The 21,521-nt window shown below is 42.0% G+C and overlaps 1 protein-coding gene across 18 annotated transcripts in view; it reads left to right on the top strand.

Annotated features, from left to right (window-relative positions):
• Nucleotides 1–6,816: 6,816 nt before the first annotated feature.
• The window catches only part of SOX5 (SRY-box transcription factor 5), a 952,888-nt gene continuing 938,183 nt past the window's right edge, over nt 6,817–21,521 (top strand). For 11 of the 18 annotated variants that reach the window (XM_057701099.1, XM_057701084.1, XM_057701089.1 and 8 more), the window contains exons 1-2: nt 8,967–9,055; nt 9,624–9,919. The gene's annotated coding sequence lies outside the window, so the exon portion shown is untranslated. Of the gene's footprint in view, nt 6,889–8,949; nt 9,056–9,331; nt 9,412–9,623; nt 9,920–21,521 lie in introns of those variants that run through there. The other 7 variants (XM_057701085.1, XM_057701090.1, XM_057701092.1 and 4 more) reach the window with 5 other exon arrangements.

Consider the following 21,521-nt stretch of genomic DNA (forward strand, 5'->3'; position numbering starts at 1 on the left):
AAGGAAAAAAGAAGGAAAAGAACTGAAAATAGCCTAAGAGACCTCTGGGACAATGTTAAACGCACCAACATTCGCATTATAGGGGTCCCAGAAGGAGAAGAGAGAGAGAAAGGACCCGAGAAAATATTGCAAGAGATTCTAGTTGAAAAATTCCCTAACATGGGAAAGGAAATAGCTACCCAAGTCCAGGAAGCACAGAGAGTCCCAGGCAGGAGAAACCCAAGGAGAAACACACCAAGACATATAGTAGTCAAATGGACAAAAATTAAAGACAGAGAAAAGTTATTAAAAGCAACAAGGGAAAAATGACAAATAACATACAAGGGAACTCCCATAAGGGTAACAGCTGATTTCTCAGCAGAAACTCTGCAAGCCAGAAGGGAGTGGCACAATATATTTCAAGTGATGAAAGGGAAAAACCTACAACCAAGAATAGTCTACCCAGCAAGGATCTCATTCAGGTTCGATGGAGAAATCAAAAGCTTTACAGACAAGCAACAGCTAAGAGAATTCAGCACCACCAAACCAGCCCTACAACAAATGCTAAAGGGACTTCTCTAAGTGGGAAATGTAGAGAAGAAAAGCACCTACAGAAACAACAACAAAACAATTAGGAAAATGGTAACAGGAACATACATATCAATAATTACCTTGAATGTAAATGGACTAAATGCACCAACCAAAAGACACAGACTGGCTGAATGGATACAAAAACAAGACCTATATATATGCTGTTGCCAAGAGACCCACTTCAGACCTAGGGACACATAAAGACTGAAAGTGAGGGGATGGAAAAAGATATTCCATGCAAATGGAAATCAAAAGAAAGCTGGTGTAGCAATACTCATATCAGATAAAATAGACTTTAAAATAAAAAATGTTACAAGAGACAAGAAAGGACATTACATAAAGATCAAGGGATCCATCCAAGAAGAGGAGATAACAATTATAAATATATATGCACCCAATATAGGAGCACCTCAATACATAAGGCAAATACTAACATCTATGAAAGAGGAAATGCAAGGCAGAAATAGAGACACAGATGTAGAGAACACACACATGGACACCAAGTGGGGAAAGCAGGAAGGGTTTGGGGGGGGGGGGGGCGGGGATGAATTGGGAGATTGGGATACCAAACTGTACACTCTAAATATATGCTGTTTACTGTCTGTTAACTGTATCTCAATAAAAGTTCTTAAAAAAAAAAAAAAAAAAGACCCATGGAAGAGTATCTCTCAACAGAACTATAAAAAACAATCTTCTGAAACTTTCTACTGTCTTGACCTATAGAAAGTATTTCTTAAAGTTAGTCAGTGTCATTGAGATGAAAACTCCCCAAGATAATTTTCTATTTAGTCTTGATGTCAGGAATAATTGGGTTTCTCCCAAACAATTGTAAATATTGAAATGTACCCTTTTCCTTCCTTCTTGGCTGCTGAGAGGTTGAAGTGTAGTTTCAATTTGTGGTTCAATTCTAGCACTGTCTCTGGCACAAGGAAGTCTTCAATAAACAAAGCTAATGAAGGATACAGAACTGTGAAGTGAGATGTGCATTTTGTGGTGAACTCAATCCTGGTTCCATTTTATTCCTCTGCTCTTTTATCCTTTTATCTCATTTTTCTTACTTTAAAATTGTGTGCTTCCCTCGTTGCTCAGTGGTTAATAATCTGCCTGCTAATGCAGGGCACACAGGTTCAAGCCTTTTGCTGGGAAGATCCTACATGCCACAGAGCAACTAAGCCCGTGTGCCACAACTACTGAAGCCTGTGCACCTAGAGCCTGTGCTCTAGAAGAGAAGCCACTGCAATGAGAAGCCTGCTCACCGTAACAAAGAGTAGCCCTCACTTAGAGATAGCCCGAGCACAACAATGAAGACTCAATGTAGCCAAAAGTAAAATAAATTAATTAAAAAAAATAAAAATAAAATAAAATTGTAACAATGATCCACACCTTACTTATTTATTTTTTATTTTTTTTAAGCTCTTTATTGGAATATAATTGCTTTACACTGTTGTGCCAGTTTTTGCTGTACAACAAAGTGAATCAGCTATATTCATACACATATCTCCATATCCCTTCCCTCCTGCAACTCCTTCCCACCCTCCCTATCCCAAACCTCTAAGTCATCAACCATCATCGAGTTGATCTCTATGTGCTATGCAGCAGCTTCCCACTAGCTATCTATTTTAGCACACCTTTTATTTTTAATAAACTGGATTTCAAATCCAAGTCTTCTAATCTAGGTACTCTGTATTGTGTCTAATTCTATACTCTTTGAAGTTGAAAAACAGCTGGTCAATATTTTTATCTTAAAATATGCATGAAGAAAGTTATTTAGTCACCCATCCTCTGTCTCCTCCTCTCTCACTACCCTATTGGTTCTGTTTCCAATGGTTCAGTTAGTTTTGTCATTTTCCTCTGTAGTCCAGATTCTTTCATTTTGTACATGTAGACCCGGACCCTCTGAGGTTAATTTGAAGATTTCTTCTCATTTTTTTCCCATGCTCATTCAACATCCTCAGACCTTTTAATTACATTTATTATTGAATAAACATCTTAAAGCTACTTTTTTTTCCTACAAACAATACCATGCTCATTTATGTCCATTGCCCTTCATCCTGTTTTGGATAAATCATCTCACTATTTCTTTACTGTTGGGCTAAAAGATTTATGAAGCTTTATATGTTGTAATTTCCTGCTATAGGAAGGCAGAAAAGTATGTGGTGGGCCCTAGCTATGTCTAGATAAACACTCAGAATTCAGCAACTGCCTACAGAAATCAAATATTTTTTATTGCATAAATGCTTGATCACTTACTTATGTAACAAAATAAAACCTAGCTGAAAAATTAATAGATATATTGCACAAAGAGGTGACTGAAATAAGTAGAAGTGGTGCATGACCAAATCTGACCACTGGGGTAGTGGTCAACTGATTACTCTGTCCCGGAGCAAAGTTACCTGGAAAGCAGCCACTGTGAGCATGCAACTCTGTTTAGTTTAGAGTGCAGTAACTTACCATATCCTTAAAAAAAAACCAACCTAAGAATTAAATACTAAATTTGTTTAAGTGCATTAGCATTAATGAGATTAGGTGCATGAGCATTAATGAGGGTAGAAGTCCCAGATACCTCGAGGCTGAAATGTCACTTACTGTCTTCAAATAATTTACTGAACTTCACATACAAAGGACATTTTTTAGTGATGTTTTTCAACCATCTTCCTTGTTTTATGTGCTTTTGTTGACTTTTTATTTTGTTCATTTTTTCATTTGCCCACCATGTTTCAGGTGTTACATGATGTATTTGGTAATACAGTACCGAAAATCTGAAAGAAGTAACAGAAATGGGAATAACCCATGAGTTTATAGACCCAAATACCTAAAACTTACTGGGACGCAAACTTAAAATATGATTGCCTCACTTGATAATTTGTTCTGTTACCAATTCTAAATCAGTAAAATATATGTCATTACCCTTTTCCTTGTAAATCAAATCAATTATCTCATTGCATGTAAACTTTCATATATTTTTGATACATAATTTGTAGCAATAGAGAACACAGACTATATTGTGAAAGCTACACCTGAAAGAAATCCGCATATTAAAAGGAAACATTTTTTGGCATGTTTAAATCCTCCCACATTGTATACTCATTATTTAAAATTAAAGGACAGAAGTCAAATTGAAAAACAGTAAAATTAAGAGACAAGATGTGGGAACTACACGTCGTTTCACTTCAATAGAACCAATCTTGTTCTCTCTGGTTTTTCTCCCAGGAAAGGAAAATTTAACAATCAGAATAGTAAACACACTTCACTAATAAAAGCAATGCAATTGTGGTTTTGCTTGTGTAAAATATCTGGGTTTTATACATTATTTCCTCTTTTCAAATCTGTGGCTGAAATTAAAAAAAAAGTGCATTCCAAATACTTAGCAAAATGAGAAAGTTCAAAAAATTAGAATTCACTTTTGAATGTATATGTTGCCTTACATTTTAGTCAACTGTGGCAACAAAACCAGTGTTGGCAGTTTTACCAACTGTCTTTAACCAGTTAGGTCTGCCTCTCAGTTAATATAGTACTACTGATCCTTAATTTGTAGAACCACAGGGGAATGTTTAAATAAAAGAACACTCGATTTCATAGTAGTTTTTAAATGAAAACATATGTATCTGTAATAGGGCTTTAAAAGTTTTTTTCAGTAAGAACTTAATGTGTGGCATCTGTTAGGTATAGGGTGTCTTTTTCAGTTTTTCTGAAAAGGCACATTAGGCCCAGTAAAGTTAATCGTTTAGATGTCAGTATCTCAGGACTTATCAGCATTAAGAGCATCCAAGGAAGGAAGATTGTTGTCAGTTATTTTTCCTTCTATAGATAATCCCTCATTGTATTTAGGTAGAGAAGAAGAGAAAGAGAAGATCTCACAATATTTTTTCAAAGCTGGTCGATTTGGAGAAGCTCACTTTTAAAATTTGATATTGTGTTTGGTGACATAGGTAAAAATAGACATGGCATAAACCACTCATATAGCTGGGATTCTTATCAAATAACTTAAGGTTCCTTTGAGGGATGTCAGTGTTTGAGTTCATAATTGTTAAACATAAACCACCATTTTATAATATACTCGTGTTAATGGAGTGAGGGCTGACAAACTACCCTAACTTAAAAAAATGATAAAAATGGATAATTCATAATCATTATGATGACATGACATATTTGGTTTCTTGCGTCCTCTAAATTTTCCTCTGCTTCTCAGGTCACAGATTTTTGTGTTTATTAGCGTCCTTCACTATCTTCTTGAGCATTCCCAAGGACCTGTCTCTGCTCTTTTTAACATATGCGACCAAAGAAATCCAAAATGAACTCTGTACAAATCGGCTGGGGTCAACTATTGCACACTCCTGATACGTATTTACTAGCACTCCCGCAATGCCTCCAGATATGCTGGGGAGCTTGAGATTGCCTCAAAAATTTTTAGAGAATCTTTAATACCTTGGACAAATGTAAATACCTCTCCTGTCAATAATATTTCTAGTGCCTCAGGAGGCAGTTTGAATATGGGGATGCAACAAATCTCAGTTGATATGCCTTTATTTTTTGCCCAAATTTTGAGAGTCATATCTACATAGTCGTCCTTTGGGATCCACAGAGGGTTGGTTCCAGGACCTGCCTAGATACCAAAATCCCCAGATTCTCAAGTCCCATAGTCCACTCTCTGCATGTGGGGATTCACCAACTGCAGATGGAGCAGTACTACAGTATTTATTGAAGAAAAAAAAAACCCTGCGTATAAGTGGACCTGTGCAGTTCAAACCCGTGTTAATCAAGGAACAACTGTAGTATATATTCCTATGAGTATACGTATGTACACTGCATATACATCTAAGTGTATATATTGAAAGGTAGCATAACAAAATGGATAAAGTCTTAAAGCTAGAGTACTTTGGTTTGAGTCCAGGCTCCATCACCTGCTAATTGTGCAAACTTGGACAAATTATAAAACTTCTCCGTGCTTCAGTTTCCTTACCTATATAATGATATAATAAAATTATGTACCTCATGTGGTGGTGGTGAGGATTAAATGAGTTTATACATGTAAAGCATTTAGAACAATGCTTGTAAAATTATATGGATTCAAAAACTTTAGCTATTGTTATTATTATTTATATCCTATAGATACATATATAAAATACATAATGCTTAGCTTGGAAAATAAGACAATTTCATATATGTTGCTAAATACCTTTTATATTTAATATATATGGATACACCTTAATAATCATATTAAGATTCTCTTGGAAATTTTACAGTTAGCTAATAACCAACATGAGTGAGAATGCCAACATAGCTCATGTCTGGACTGTACATAGTATAAATGTGGTATTTTAAATCTATGCATTTAAAAAAATAAATTTATTTATTGGCTGCCTTGGGTCTTTGTTGCTGCACGCGGGCTTTCTCTAGTTGCTGTGAGCAGGGGCTACTCTTCGTTGTGGTGCTCGGGCCTCTAATTGTGGTGCCTTCCCTTGTTGCGGAACACGGGCTCTAGGCACGTGGGCTTCAGTAGTTGTGGCTCGTGGACTCTAGAGCACAGGCTCAGTAGTTGTGGCGAATGGGCTTAGTTGCTCCGCGGCATGTGGGATCTTCCTGGCCCAGGGATCGAACCCGTGTCCCCTGCACTGGCAGGCAGATTCTTAACCACTTTGCCACCAGGGAGGCATTTAATGAAATTGTATTTCTCACTGAAAAAGTGGCCCTAACGTAAAGTGTCAGTGCACCCAGATGTGGTGGAAGAGCGGAAAGCTGGAGGTGTCTGCACTGGCAACCCGGCACAACCACTTAGAAGCCGTATGATTTTGGGCAAATCATTTAACCTTTCTGAGCTCTAGATTTCTCATCTGCAAAACAGGGATGTAACATTTCTTGCAAGTTTGTGGTAAGTAGTAGGGACAAATACATAAAAAAAGTACTTGGCTGAGAGCCTGTCACATAGTAAATACCTGATAAATGGAAACACTGATCTTTCATGTGTTGGTTCTGCTTCAAATATGGGTATTTTTTTTAAGCCCAACACAAACAAACATTCCACTGGAGGTTTTTTTTTTTATCAGCCATGCTGTTGCTATATAATGATCATGGGTTAGCCTTAAGGCCATGTGGTTTCAATAACCATAAATGGTTGGAAGTTCTGCTGCCTGTAGGAGAAAAAAAAAAAAAAAAAAAAGAAGAGGTTGGTGTAATTCAAGTTTCACCAATATCTCACCAGGCAGCTTGTGACTGCCCCTTCTTCCCTCTGCCCAGTCTTTTCTCTCCTGCAAGTAGAAAGCCTGCTGGTCCCAGAAGCTGTTACACTGAAGAAGCAGGAGAAGCTGAAACCCTGAGAAGGTAGCACTGCTCTGCTTGGTGAGGTTAGGCCACCCAGGCACGCTTGTCACCCACTGGCTAGAGAGGGGAGAAGGACTCACTCTGTCCCTTTATTTTCACTGAGTATGGGCTGAGAGGAAGTAAAAGTTCACTGTAAACAACAGTCCCCTGTCAAATGTTACTTATTTTCATATAATTGGTGGTGAGCGGCCTTTTTTTTTGTTTTTGGCAGTTGGCCTGATTTGCTTCTTGCACATTATATAAGGACCAGGTAGTAATAGCTAACTGTGAAAAGCAACTACATACCTATTATGAGAATAAATCATTTAATGTATAGCAAGAACTCTTTAGAATAAAATTACACTTAAATTCAAGGTACAGTAAAATTATGGATGCATTCTTAGGAATTCTTATATTCTTATCATGAAAGGGGTTCAGACCTGAAGCTTACATGATATAATCAATGTGAGGAAAAGTAACATACAGGCAAGATGTTTCATGCGCACATGTAGAGATTTTTTTTCACACAGTTGGTGAGGACACATTGATCTAGCAATTTGAATCTTATTATTATCCATGGTCTCTCTCATTAAATACTTAAGAAAACACAGTAAAATTGTTTAAGGATACACATTTAGAATGCCATATCTAAAGCTATATCCAAGTTGGCAAACGATTACACTGCTTATAAATTCTAGGCAGATGATAATTTAGAGTCCCCATGAAAGCCTCGAGTTTGTTTGATTGTTCTCTTAATTACTGGGCTCTATGCTATCAAATATTTGTGGAAAAGGAAGCTTTTCTTTATGGGAGTGGATAATAAGTGTGCTCACACTTTGAAATTTTTGCCTTGAGTTATTAAGATTTGCATTTCTCACTTCTGTTCTAAGGAAAGGTGTTCAGTCATTTTTATAAAGCAGGTACCAAATAATCAATCGTCAAACACCCCAGAAAGTTTCCGCCCGAGACAAGTGCAAAAATCTCAGGTATTAGCAATCCACCTCCAGAGAGAAATCTACAAAGGGTGAAAAGAGGGAGAAAGGATGTATCACTTTTCTAGGTGAGTATATTGTGATTGGTATGTGTTGCGTGCATTAAGGAACTCTGCTTGCTAGCTGCCGTTTCGAAATCGGCTAGAAAAAAGTCTGCGAGAGATCGCAAACAGGCAAGCCCTGAGCCTGCCTCCCATGCTCCTTCAGTGCCCTGCTCTTCCAGGCGCGTGAGGGATAAACAGACTGGTCATTGATCTCCGCGTGGTGTTTGTTGCACTCTGGGAAATGCTGGGGGTGCCGAGGGACGCGGCTCAGTCAATGGATGCGCGCCTGAAAAAAAAAAGATTGCCCAGAAGACGAGAGGGAACATGCAAATCAGCATCAAGCTAGAGAAGAGGAAGGGAACGGCGAGAAAAAGAAACGTGTTGCTCGTATTGTGTCTCAGTCCTCTCCTCCACCACCCTCCTCCACACCCGTTGCCTCCCTCGAGACGCCTCCCTCCCTGCCCCTTTCTGGACACCAGATCTGGGAAGATGGGTCAGGATTCCCCGCTCCACCCTAGTTTTGAGATTGAATAGCATTTTTTCCCCGCTGGCAAACCGGCAGCTGTTTTAAGTCAATGAAAGTGAGATTGGTAGAGATAAGCGCCGGAGCAGCCCGGGAGCTGTCAGAGCACACACAAATCAGCCCCGCAGCTTCTGCTCGGGGCATTTACCTACGGAGTTTCCTTCGAGGGGGAAGCCACTCCGAGGGGCTCGCTCTCGCCTTCCTGCGCCGTCTCCACGGTCGCAGACCGAGGAGTCGAAGCCCAGCGCCGAGCCGGTTTCGAGCCCTACACATCATTCCCCCGGTTCTTGGGCATTGGGGTGTCTGGCTTCACCCCCACGAGACAAAACCAGTTCAGCCACCCCGGAGGCAGAGATGAGAGCTCCTCAAAACTTTTCTCCCCCCTCCCCACCCGCCAAGGAGTAGGTGGGCGCCAAGTGCCGGCGGCGGGGACCCGCGGTCGCACCAGCGGCTCTCGGGGAGGCAGTGGTCGCTTTAAAAACCCAACCTCTCGCCGCTCCAGCCCTGGCGCTGGGCGGACGGCCGCTCGCCTCCCGGAAGGTTCCGCGGACACCCGCAGACCCCCACGCGCGCCCTCCGCGCCGGCTTCGCCGCGTGCGAACGGGGGTGGGGGGCGCGAAGGGGCCCAGGTAATGGTCACGGGACAGCGGGTGAGGTTCCAGCGCAGGGAAGAAGTTGACAAAGGGGACTTGACCGAACATGAATGCGTATTTATAGACGCGAGCTCCATCGAGATCTAGAGAGAGTCCCCTTCCCCCTGCCTCCTTCCCCTCCTGCCATTTCATTGTATCGCTCCTTGACGGGGAGGGCGGATTGTGTTGTTTTTGGGTTTTGTTTTTGTTTTTGAAACCTTCCTGCGCGGTGTGGGCCATCGCGGCGTTATTTACAATCTAGTTACTCTGCAGCAGACGGGGACGCCAACTCCGGGGCGCCTTCCCTTCGGATGGACAGAGAGGGCGGCCGGGCGGCGAGCGGCAGCGAGGGGGTCAGGGTGGGTGTGCGGGAGCCCGGGGGGGACCCGGAGGCAGCGCGAGCCCCCGGCGCCGCCCCCGCGCCCGCCCCCGCCGCTCCCCCCGGGGCGGGCGCCGGGCCGCGCTGACCGGCGGCGGGTGCGCTGCCCTCGCCTCCCCCATTGTTCCGACTGTCTTTTTTTGTCTTTTGTTATTTGCACTCGCATTGTGTTGTTTGTCTCTGAAGCCGCCTCATGACCAGCAAAGGGATTTCACCTCGTCCTTGAGAGCTACCCGGGGAGCGCGAGCGAGCGAGCGAGCGAGCGAGCGACGGGGGGAGAGGGACGCGCGCGCGCGCGCGCACACACACACAGACACACACAGATACACACACACCACAGAGCCAGAGACACACACACACACACACAGAGTGAAAAAGGCGAGCCACCAAACCCATCTCCAGTCTCCTCCCGGGGGCCCCCAGCCCGCCGCTGTGCCACTTTGCATCCCACGCCCGAGAGGACGTTGAGGAGAGCCGGTAAGGTGCGTGGATCGCCGCGTTTTAACTTTGTTGTCGTCCCGACGTGGTTGTGGGCAGCCCTCCAAGGCGCAGAGCGCCCCTCTGCCGCCCGCCGAGCCCGCCGCTCCGCACTCGTTCGCGGCTCCAGCTGGAGAGCCGGCGGAGGAGGGAGGGGGCCGCCGCCGGAGTTTCCTCAAGTACAGAGGGAGGGGGACGCGGTGGGGGCGAGGGGAGGCGGGAGGCGGCTGGAGGCTGGCAGCGGCCCCGGCCCCCCTCGGGGGGCGGCCGTCCGCGGGGACCCTGGCGTGCGGGCTTGGCCCCAGGTCAGGAAATGGGATAACTTTATATTTCGCTCGGGTAGCCTGCGTGCTGTTGCCGGTATTGTTTTGCAAGTGGTGGCGGTGGACGTGGGGATGAGCCGGGAGGGCAGGAGCGCAGGGAACATCCTAGGCTCGTCCGTGCATCTCGGCCAGCGCCGAACGTCAGCCTCTCAAAGTTGCCCGGGGGTCCTGACCCTTCCCAGGAACAGAAGCGCGACCCCCGGCCCACCCCACAACCTGAGTGCTCCCCCTGTTCGTCTTTTTGTTTCGCTTTCTGCCCTTCCCCCCCCCCCCCCCCCGGAATTTCGGAAACGAGTCTCATCCTTCAGGATTCTAGGGATTTCAGACACCGGAAGCTTAGATTTTTAATTGCAACTACTTTTTCCCCACCCCACCCCGTGTACGAAGTGGAGAGCGCTCACGTGTTGTGTCGCTTTAAGCGCGGGTTTGGGAGATCTCGCTTGCACTTTTGGGCTACAGTAATAAGCCAGGAAAAGAGGTTATGCGAGTTGGAATCAAATTGGATTTGGAAATGTTTGCGTTTGATAGCAGCAGTTTGTTGCTCATCGATCTGCTGGCGTCGGGTGCACACCAAGCACTGTTTACATATTTTAATAGTCATTTTTCTTACACGTTGCAAAGCGAATCTGTTAATAAATAGATGGACCCTGGTGAAATATCTAAAGACGTTGGCCTCTGTGACCCAGTGCAGAGTGTGGTGAATGTGGATTCATTTTGATGTCTTCCTTTCTCACTTAAAGCGGGTCAAAATGAGGAATTCTGTGAAAATGCACAACGATATTCTCAGTGTCAGCCAGCCCAGGCACTCTGGGTGGCAGTCAGCTGTACTTCTTGAGAAAAGTTTAGGGATTTGTTCTCACCCAGTTGGGATCCTCACAGTATCCAGACATCCAAAGTAGTTCGTCAAGAAAGGCATGAGCCGATTTCCCCAGGGACTGCCTTTTAGGCCCAGCGCAGTTCTTTAGTCAAGGGCAAGACCGAGGGAGATCTGTGGGATTTTGGGTAATAAGTGTGGGAATCTGCAAAGGGACTAGACAGAGTGATTCGTTTCCTTGCTGTTCGTAAATAATGGCCCCTAGTATCCTTAAACAAAAAAACAAAAAAAACCCAACAAACCCCACAAAAACAAAACAGGCCAATCAAGTAGGTGCGTGGGAGATTTGTAGGCAATGGACATTTCCATCAGACAAACCCAAGCTGAGTTTTTGATCAGGATTACAGGAGTGAGGCTTGATTGCCAAAAGTGATTAGGTTAAGGGCCAGATGGTTTTAAAGTATACGGAAATGTTTTTTAAGTTTGACTTTTATAGCATTTAGAAGGAGGACGATTTCTTAGAGCCTTTACAGAACTGCTAAATTTTGATGTGTCTAATTTTGAAGGAATTCAGCTGTACGTGAACTGCTATTAGCTCTGATAGGGAAGGAGTCTGGTTTCAAATGCAGATACATGGGACAGAGTTTCTGGGGGTGCTTCTTCCTGATTTAAATATAGCTCTGAGGCTGAAGCCTAGATAAATTCAGCCACAATGATTTAAAATCATAAGTACTTACACTGAAAGTTCTCTTAGGCATTGTGTAAAGTTCTCCTGCAGATTATGTCATCAACTGTTTATTCCTCAGAAGTATACAAGATAAAAATCATAAGCATCACTTAAAACTGATGCAATACAGCATCAGTTAAATCCTCAAACTGGTAGGGATTGCTTTTGTTTGCCTAAAAGGTAGATCTTTCATCACATGAGTTGTTTAAAAACATTTAATTGTGGGGGTGGGAAGGGATGTGCATAATTATTTAGTTATTTGTGTTAATTATATAGTCGCATACTCGCTTGAAATTCTTTCTTTTTTTTTTCTCTTTCTTTCCAGTGGTCTTCTAGCAACCTTGTACATGAAGAAATAACAGAGTTTTTGTTTGCTTGTGGATTTTAAAAAATCTCTTTTTGTAGCCTTTTTGAATGGGCAATATTGGATCAATCTGATATAGACTTGAAAGAGTACTCTTAATACAGGAAAAAAGAACTTCAACTCTTAATACAGAAACCCTAGGCAGTTTTGTTGTTGAGATTAAACAGTTCTGGTTGAATGGCATACAGGATTCAAAACTCTCAAACTTATTTGGTAAATAACCAGGCATTGGAGATCCAGTGGTTATTTCAAGTTAACTTAGTTCCATACATGTAAATGCACATCCTGTTTAGACTGACACATGGTTTTGTAGAGGAAAAAAAATGAATATACGCTTGTAAAGATGCTATCTGTGGCGTATATGGAGTAAACAGTAAATAATAAGAGTGAAGTTTATACTCAGGTATGGCTTCTTTTTTTTGTTTTTTGGGTTTTTTTGGGGGTCCTTTTTGGGCGTAAGGCAGAAGCTGTAGGAAGAGTTTAAAATTTCATTTTCCAGTTAAAAGAATTTGAATGCTTAGTGAGTTTTTTTCTCATCTAAAGCAAATGAAAAATATGATATAATGCTTCAAAGAATATACCATCTTTGTAAAAGCTTTATCCCTTTGTTGAGTAATAGGCAATCATTGTTTTGAAGGTATGTCTAGATTCTATAAAAAATGTAATATGCAGGGCCGGATAAAACATGTTCTTACTAATCTAAAATACACTGGATTTCAAATAACTTGGAGTTCTAATGTTGAACACTATTTAGATTTCCAGCAGGTAAAATTGTTGGATGTGATTGATTGGCGTAACCTGGATGATTCACCCAATATCTGATCACCTCTAGTGGTAGAGAATGCTATAATTAGAGTTTTGAGAGTAACCTGGAAAACTTATTTGTCTAGGCCTGAAGTCAATGCATTCCCTCACATACTCGTCACAGTTTTTTAACCCAAGAAACGTAGTTTTATTTTAAAGGCGAAGAAAGTGCTTGGCTGTTTCAAATAAACTATACCCTGAGCTGAGATTTGTAGATAGTTAATAAAATAAAAGTCCAATTTTGTTCCAAACATTGTTTTACAACACCCATTTGTAAATTGTCTACATTTGGTTTTCATATGTTAATGATTTGGGATCTGAAACTTCTTTCAGAAAGGCATTTTGGTTTATCTTAAAAAACACCACACAAAACTGTCTAAACAACTCTGTAAATAAACTGTTCCAAATGCCTCAATTTGATGAATGAATTAAAGAATTATAGTTCTTAATCCAATTATGATCAGTCTTGTTATTCCGTTTCCCATTTGAGCGTGCTTAGGGAGTGGGGATGGTAAATGATTCTCAAATGTGAGTGGAGTCTTTGTTGTTTATTTTCCATGTGTGATATAACATAAATAATCACTCATACCTAACATTTAGAAGAAGGATTTTAGATGGAGAGATGTAATTTAACGATCTTCAGTTAAACCAACAGTTCATTTGCATGTAAAGTTGCTCTTAATGGAAGAGTAAAATGAAGTTTTTAAGACTGTGAAGCCAGGATGTAACCTTTTACTTAAAAATAATGAATTTTTATATTTAAAGGAAGAGAAATGGAGCACTTAGGGCTCAGTAGCAGGGCAGACATTCAGGCACTTTTAGGCACTTACAGCTGGGCCATATTGGGACGTTTCCATGGGACTTTTTAATAAACTTTGCTGCATTCAGTGTTCTTGTTTTTTTAAAAAAAGGGAGTATGGTTTTTGGGTTGTTTCCTCTGCACCCGTACCCCTTTAGCTGCCTGTATGGGTGCTTTTGAATGCGCTCCTGATCAGGGCCTGAACTTTAGAATGGGCCCTTGATTACTACCCAGTTTGCTTTCATGGACTCTTCTGAATTTCTTGCCCCATTTGCCCAGTTTAACCTCTGGCTCATAAACCAGTGAACTCAAAGGTGATAATAGTTTATTATAGTTTAATTCTCTAACTAAAAGTTATTATTATTATTGCAGTTTACTATGACCATCTAATTCCTTAGAGAAAGACGTAGAGTGTCAAGTGAAGCTGCCAGGAAGAAATACTTGTAAACATAGGGATTTTTTGTTGTACCACTCAAAGCATACCTTACAGGGAAGTAATTACTCTGCTTTTGAGTAAGGATGACATTCAGTGGGGGAGCATATTGATAAAATTAGGGGGAAAATGAATGCATTTAAAGATTACATGAAATAACCGTTCTTTAAAAACACCCTGAAAAACAAAAGCATCTCCAGGAAGTGGCAGTGGTGGTGACGGTGTTGGTACTGAATTCTACAGGTAGGGGTCCATTCATTCTTTATTGCTGAAAGTTCATTATAAGTTAAAAAAAAAAACCCACCTGATTATTTATATCTTTTATGCTTGATTACCTGTCATTCAGTTACTTTGTGATTCTATGCTACCCCATGTCCAAAGGGTACAGATAGTGCAGCAGTCAAAGGGATGACCTCTGCTTGGCCTTCGCTGAAAACTCAGGCACTGCCTTGTCACTGCAGCACCAATTCAAGTCTGGGAGGTAGGGAATTCAGGAGGGACCCAGGAGGCAAAAGAAGCCATGCCACTAGCTTTTGGAGCTTTTCACTCTAGGTCTATTTATAATTCTTCCAAGACTTCAGTTGGAGTTCTGAACATTCAGTGCTCTGCCCCTTTTCTTAACCTCTAAAGCTGGAGTTTATAATCCTTTTCTTTTAGGGATATTGCACAGATTACACTAGATATTGTATATCAGGTTCCTAGCATAGGGTCGCTCATTAACTAGGTGCTCGGTAATGTTAGCTACACTCCTCTCCCTTCAGTTGTCTAGATTTTGATCATTAGTAATGTTTGAAACTTCATTTTGTACTTGCTTTGAACTTATTTGAGTCCAAGAAGAAAAATATATCACTTTCTTGAGGCTGAGATCAACACTTTAAAATGGTGATTCAGTTAACATCTATGTATGATCTCCGACAATGTGGTTTTATTAAGATGCTGTATTTGGTGCAAGTGTGAATTCTATCTTTTATTCATATAAATGTTCCTTCAGTGAAAGGAACAAAAACTTTAGGACCTGACTATAGATCTCTCTTGTTATAATTTTTGATTTCTTGTTATAGATATAAACTAGTGAAAATTTATTGTGATGTTATGCACTGAGAGTCATCTACCTCTGGATTATACTAAGTTTAGCACATATAGATAGAGAGAAATTCCACTTGGAAAAAGAAATAAGTCTGACTTTGCAACGTTTTGCCCTATAGAGTTAACAGTTCCTTCAAAGAGAACCTCATAGCTTTGTTTGTTTAAATTGGGTACGAGGAGAAAGGTACAATCAGTGTACCATTGCCTATTTGAAGATGATGTACAGTAATACGGAAAACTTAGTGGTGGTTTCCTTTTCCCAATGATTCAGAAAATTTCTCTGTAAGTACAACTGACCAAAGATAAAGAAAAGGTTTAAAAAAAAAAAAAAGCAAATAAATGACTTGGCGATTGCATTAATTTGGGTCCATGAAGAAGCAGACACCAAGATGGGGTTAGACACGTAACACGTTTTTGAGGGGAGGGCACAGGGGAAAACTGGGAGAGCCTTTTAGCCATGATCCAGGTTTGATACCTATGCAAGGAGGGAGGGAAGGAAAGAGGATTGAGTAGGAAGAAGCTTGACTGTAGTGCAGTCTGAAAAGGGTTTGGCTTGGGGGATGCGAGGCAGCCATTGGAGGAGCCCTCTGTCTCAGTGGAATGGCCTGCATTCACGGTCCCCATTGTGCTCAGTCCTTGGCTAGGAGCAGCCCCCTGGAAGCAGGGCCTTGGAGCACCAATGATACTGAAGACAGGGAGGGGCAGCCGTGGGACACTGAGTCCATTATATTCTCGTCACAGGATATCTGAGTGGTGTAGTTGTAGTTTGGAAGTATAGCCCTGAGCACTCGCTCTGGCTGAGCGGACCTGCCACTGAAAAAAAGACCTGGCGATTTCTTTGAGTTCTGATGCTTTGTTTTCCTCCATTGTAAAATGAGAATAATGATTGTGTCACCTCACAGAGTGCTAGTCAAGATTAAGTGAGGTTATATGAGATTATATATAAATCCATAGTACCACGCATGGTACAGAGGAAGCGCTCAGCATATATTTCTCTCTTTTTAATGTACTCATAAAATGCAATTGAGAGGTATAGGTGAATTATATCAGGTGATTGTAAATATATTTAAACGGTAGGTAGTTCATGTAATTAGAGGTATTGTTTATGCAACCAAACATCCTTAATGTTTGCCTTTTCAAAATAGCTCACTTTAGGTCTCATGCTTCAGTCCTTATTTTTATGAGGCTGTAAACAGTACAACAGATAGATCAACTGACCTTGACCATCTTCAGGTAATTTGCCCTAAAGCGTGAGGTAGACAGAACAGTCTCTTCATTTCCTTACCTCTCTAGGCTTCCTATTCAGTTGAGAAGCAACTTGCACTGTAAGTCTGCATTTTATCTTGAGCCTCAAACACCTTGCGAGTCTTTGCTCCCCTATGTTACTGTTCCTAAACCAACTTGCCGTGCGGCACAAAGCACTGAACTCAAGTGGCCCTCAGCGCGCGCTCCTGCTGTGATGAGTCACAGAGCCACCAGCACTTTGTTGCGTTAGATTTGATCACTGCCATGAGCAGTCCTTCGATTGTCAGCGAAGAGACCCTTCAGGGAGTTGTCCCTTAATAGAAAGTCTCTTTTCTTTCCTCCTGTTGTAACTTTAAATTAAAAGAAACTGTAGAGGAGCTGGTGGCCTTGCAGCAGTTCATTCTTCTACCCACTGGGAGAACAACATCTGAGAAAAGACGTTATTGGACTGAGAATTGAGTTGTTGCTATTTTTTTGGGCCAGTGTGGGGGGTGGGGCTGTTGCGAGGGAGGACGTGGCTCTCAGTAATGTCATGGGGGGTGGGGAGGTGGCGATCCTTCTGTGTGTCCTGGGGACCATTTGGGGGATGGAAGACAGTAACTGAGCATGTTGGGATATGTGAGGCCACTGGTATTTTGTCCCTGCTTTTTAGGTGGTTCTGTGTATTGTACTGTGGGAAACTGGCACCGGGACAACTTCAGAATCCAAGGAGGATGGGAGGCAGGAAGAGAGAGCTAATTTTTGACACATTCCTCAGACAAGTGCCCCCTCTAGGGAATCTATGCCCAGGATAAGGACTGCTTACTGTGAGGCTTTTGGCATAGCTTTCCCCAAGTACTGAGTGCTGGTTGCTTCAGTGTCACTAGTTAAAAAGGTTGACAAACTGAGCATTTGGAGAGGCTCTCTGCTGAGCCGGGCGTTGTAGCCTCTGCTGCTGCTGGTCCATCCCCATCCTGGGTTAGGGCCTCGCCTCCAGTCGGTGTCTGCTAGGATTCCCTGGTGCAGTTCATGGCTGCTAAAAGCTGAAGTTGTTTGACTGGGGTTTGAGTTTACGTTCTGGCGATGCTCAGTGTCACTGTGCAGTATTGGGAGACTTTCACATGTGTCTGCAGAGTCCGTCTCATTACTTTACTCTTGTACTGGGAGCTGCTTTGGAACAAGTGCGTACCATTTCTTATAACTCTGTCTTGACTTTTCATACTTCGCTTTCTCAGCCTCATCTCCACCGTACCTTTACTACCAGCAGAATAGCAGTGCCTTTTCTACATTAAATCAGGAAATAAAGTGATCGTTTTAACACACACTAACCAACCAACCAAACAGATCTTTAAGTTTGCAAAGAAAGTTAATGGGCTTGCTATTTATTTCTAGGGACCTCATCAGCCCTGCGAACATGCCTCCCTTCATCTGTCACTGCTTATTGGACTTTTCTTAACCTTTCTCTTCCCACATGGTCTTTCTCTTTCTGGCACCATCACCACTGTGCATTGAGTTAATCTCACCAGATGAAGTGAGACGTGGAGAGCTTGCTAAGTACACTGCTGCCAGATTCGAAAGGGTGTAGTCATAGGTGACAAATATTTGGAAGGTAAGCTCCTTGAGGGCACAGTGTTGTATTTCTAGCACAATCACAGTGCCTGCAACAAGGCGGCCAAAGAGACAGTGATTGCTGAGCCAACTTGTCTTGCAGACTGAGCTTCATTCCAATTCAAGGCAGCCCTGAATGATAGGGAGGTGGAGAAACTAACAGCGGTTGAGCCTCGACCATGTGCCAGGCACGTGCTAGGTGCTTTACATGGATAATCCCAGTTAATCCTCACAGCCCACAGAGTAGTTGGCAATGATCCCCTTTTCACAGGTGGCCAAATTCCAAGGGGTCAGGTGCTCACTCATTTTCCTCAGCTGGTTAACAGGAGAACCTCTGCCTAGATTTCAGTCTTTTTGACTCAACCACTTGTACTTTCTCATCATACTGTGGCCAAGATGCTGGTGTGGGGTTCCCATCCATGAAGTGGGAGCCCTAATGCCTGCCTGTCTGCTAACGGGATAGTAGGGGCAGGTGAGACGTGATCACTGAAAAAGTGATGCTTGAGCTGTAAAGTAATTTCTAAACATCACTTACTATGATCAAGTACCCACTGACCCATTTATTAACCAAGAGAGTATGTATCGAACACACAGGTAGATGTTGCTTAAGTTATACTTAACAGGACATATTTTCTGACTTGAAGCAGAGATTCTTACTACATAAAAACTGACATCAAAGGAATTTATAGAACACTGTCTCAAAGGTGATAACCCAGTCACCTCGCTGAAAACCACCCGGGATATTTTTGAAAATCTACCTTTCTGGCCCCCCACCCCCTCAGATGTAGGGAACCTGAACCTCTGTGGTTGAAGCCCTGTAACCCTGAATTTTTAGCAAGTGTGACTAGCGATTCTTTTGCACGTACAAGTTTGAGAACCAGTGGTAAAAACTTTTTATTGATTTAGTTTGGTAGTAAGTTATATATATGGCCTATGGAGGTAAAGTGAGATGCTCAAAGAGTGGTGGCAGTGCCATGGTAAAGCATAGGTGATTGTTGGATTGCTGGAAAGACTTTTTTGGTGATTTGGTTTTAGGAGTTTTGAAATAAAATTTAAAGAACATAAGTAAATTGGAGTATATAGAATGCTAACATGCTTAAGGTCAACAGTGAGGAGACCTGATGCAAAGTGGGTTGGGGTGGGGGAAGGGTGGCAGTTATGTGCATTCCAGGCTTGAAAAGATCTTTCTTTTCAAGGACAGGTGGTTAAGTAAACTGAAGACCAGGGTTGATTTATTTATTCAGTTCCATATCCCAAATATTTAGAACAGTGTCTGGAACATAGTAGGTGCTTAAAGACCTTTGCTTAACAAATGAATAAAAACAGATGGAGAGAGCAATATGAGGAGAATACATTAGAATAGCTTGATTATGATTATTGTGGTTAAAGAAATGGAGGAGTATGCGAGAAAGGAATCCTAGTGAGATCAGACAAGGACAAGTTTGTAATTAGACTAATATGATCCTTACAGGAGAGTGCCTTCATATAAACAAATAAACAATGCAGAAGCAAACCTGAGGTTTGTATGGGATCAAATCATCAGGCTGCTGTCTGTGTGTATTATCTTGGGAGCAGCAATTACTACATGAGGATAGGGACTGAGTCTGTTTTGTTCTCCAAATGATCATAGTACTTAATAAATATTTATTGAATAAATGACCGGGTTTCCACATGGGCTGGAAAAGAAAGCTTTTAAACAGTACAACATGTCTTGTAAAAAGAGAAAAAGAAATCTTTACAAATGCTAACCAATAGATTGGTGATTGTGAAAATAGCAAATCTTCATAAAACTGCAAGTTCTTAGCCTATTTGGCATTTAGTAGACTGTCCATCTGATTGTTTGCCAGCCACCAGGCAGTGCTTTGCTGTTCATGTCACTTTCATTTTACTGTGTTGAAAATCCACCGTGATGCCTAGCACAGTGCCTTGCAGATATTAGCTATTGAAAAGAATTTGCCGAAGAGTTCAATCCATGAATGCAGTGTGACTTGGGGCTGGGGGCAGGGTGGGGGTGGGGGGGAGGTGGGAAATTGAAAGCAGACGAAGAAGAGAGTTGCCTTCCTTCACTTAGAATTCCCAGAGTGACCGGTGATCCGCGACCTTTAGCAAGCAGGTTTCCCATATAACTCAAAGCCTGGTTATTGTCATCTTGAGAGGAAGGATGCTTGCTAAGGTAATGACTGCAAAGGTGGGTTCAGCATTGTTAGAAGAGGCAACCATTCATTTGATCTCGAAAGTCAGGCTGAAAAATGTATTGGGGGAGAAAACGGTAAAAAGTAATTCTAAACCTAACAGGAGTTTCAGTAGAAAAATGGCTCTAATTCAAGCGGTGTAATGTTAACATCAATGCGCGTCTCGTGGCTCAAGCCCCGCATACTGCTTTGGAAATAAAAGGAGAATTGTGTAAAGAATTAGCAATACAAGGCATTTTTAAGTGCTTTATTGCAGAGGCCTGTGATACTCTGTGAAATCTATGCAGGCTTTTTCTTCCTGCTGTGCTTAATTTCAGAATCTGATGCTATTACCTATCCTTGGAGAAAAAAAAATCACTCTCTGTTAACTCTTCAAAACCGAGTTTAACATTGCACTTGCTTTCAGCATAATCTTTCTGACATTTCTCAGGAAGAGAGAAGTAGTGTATTTAGCTACAGAGGGTTTTTGGACTCCAGGTTTTGTAGCCAGGATTGCTTCTAGGGGGCGGCATTAGAGTACGAGGACAAGTTGGAAATAAATGTTGAAAGCTTAAGCTTAGAAATGGCTCAAGCAGCTTGAAGAATAAGGTCCCTGAAAGAGTCAGCAGAGCCTGTGTTTGGCGTGAATCCATATCAGAAGCCAGAAAGGCAAATGTGTTATAAAGAAGATTAGGCAGAAGCCAGGACAGGAGTTAACTCTTCAATATAGGTGACTGTCTTCTTGTGACATGAAGACAAGCCCCCCAAAATAAATTCCCTGGCATGCCATCACTGTGCCCCTTCTCCCGTCTAGCCTGAAATAACAGTCGATGTTGATTTAGTTTACTGTTGCTAGGCATTGTGTTAAGCAGTTTATTTTTATTTTTATTGATTCTTCCCAGGAATTCTCTGATGTAGGTACAGATGTTGCTCCATTATACAGATAAGGAAACTGAGCTGGCCCAGAGTAGCATAGCTGGTACGTGATGGAGCTAAGACTTGAACCCAGAGTGATCTGATTCTGAGGCCTGGACTCTTACCCACTGTCATATAGGAAGTAAATTTTAGGTCCTATTGAGTCATCCCTCAAAATGATGCTTGTGTTTTCCCCTTCTTTTATGTATGTACTTCTGTCACTCTAGGACAGGCTCTTTTCAGCTTGTTTCTGAACTTTTGCAAAGTTCCCCAAAGTGGGGTCTCTCTCTACAGTCTGTACTGTTCACAACTGTCAGGTCAGTCTTCCTAACATACTAT

Source organism: Hippopotamus amphibius, chromosome 12, assembly GCF_030028045.1.
Source record: "Hippopotamus amphibius kiboko isolate mHipAmp2 chromosome 12, mHipAmp2.hap2, whole genome shotgun sequence".
Classification (NCBI taxonomy): Eukaryota; Metazoa; Chordata; class Mammalia; order Artiodactyla; family Hippopotamidae; genus Hippopotamus; species Hippopotamus amphibius.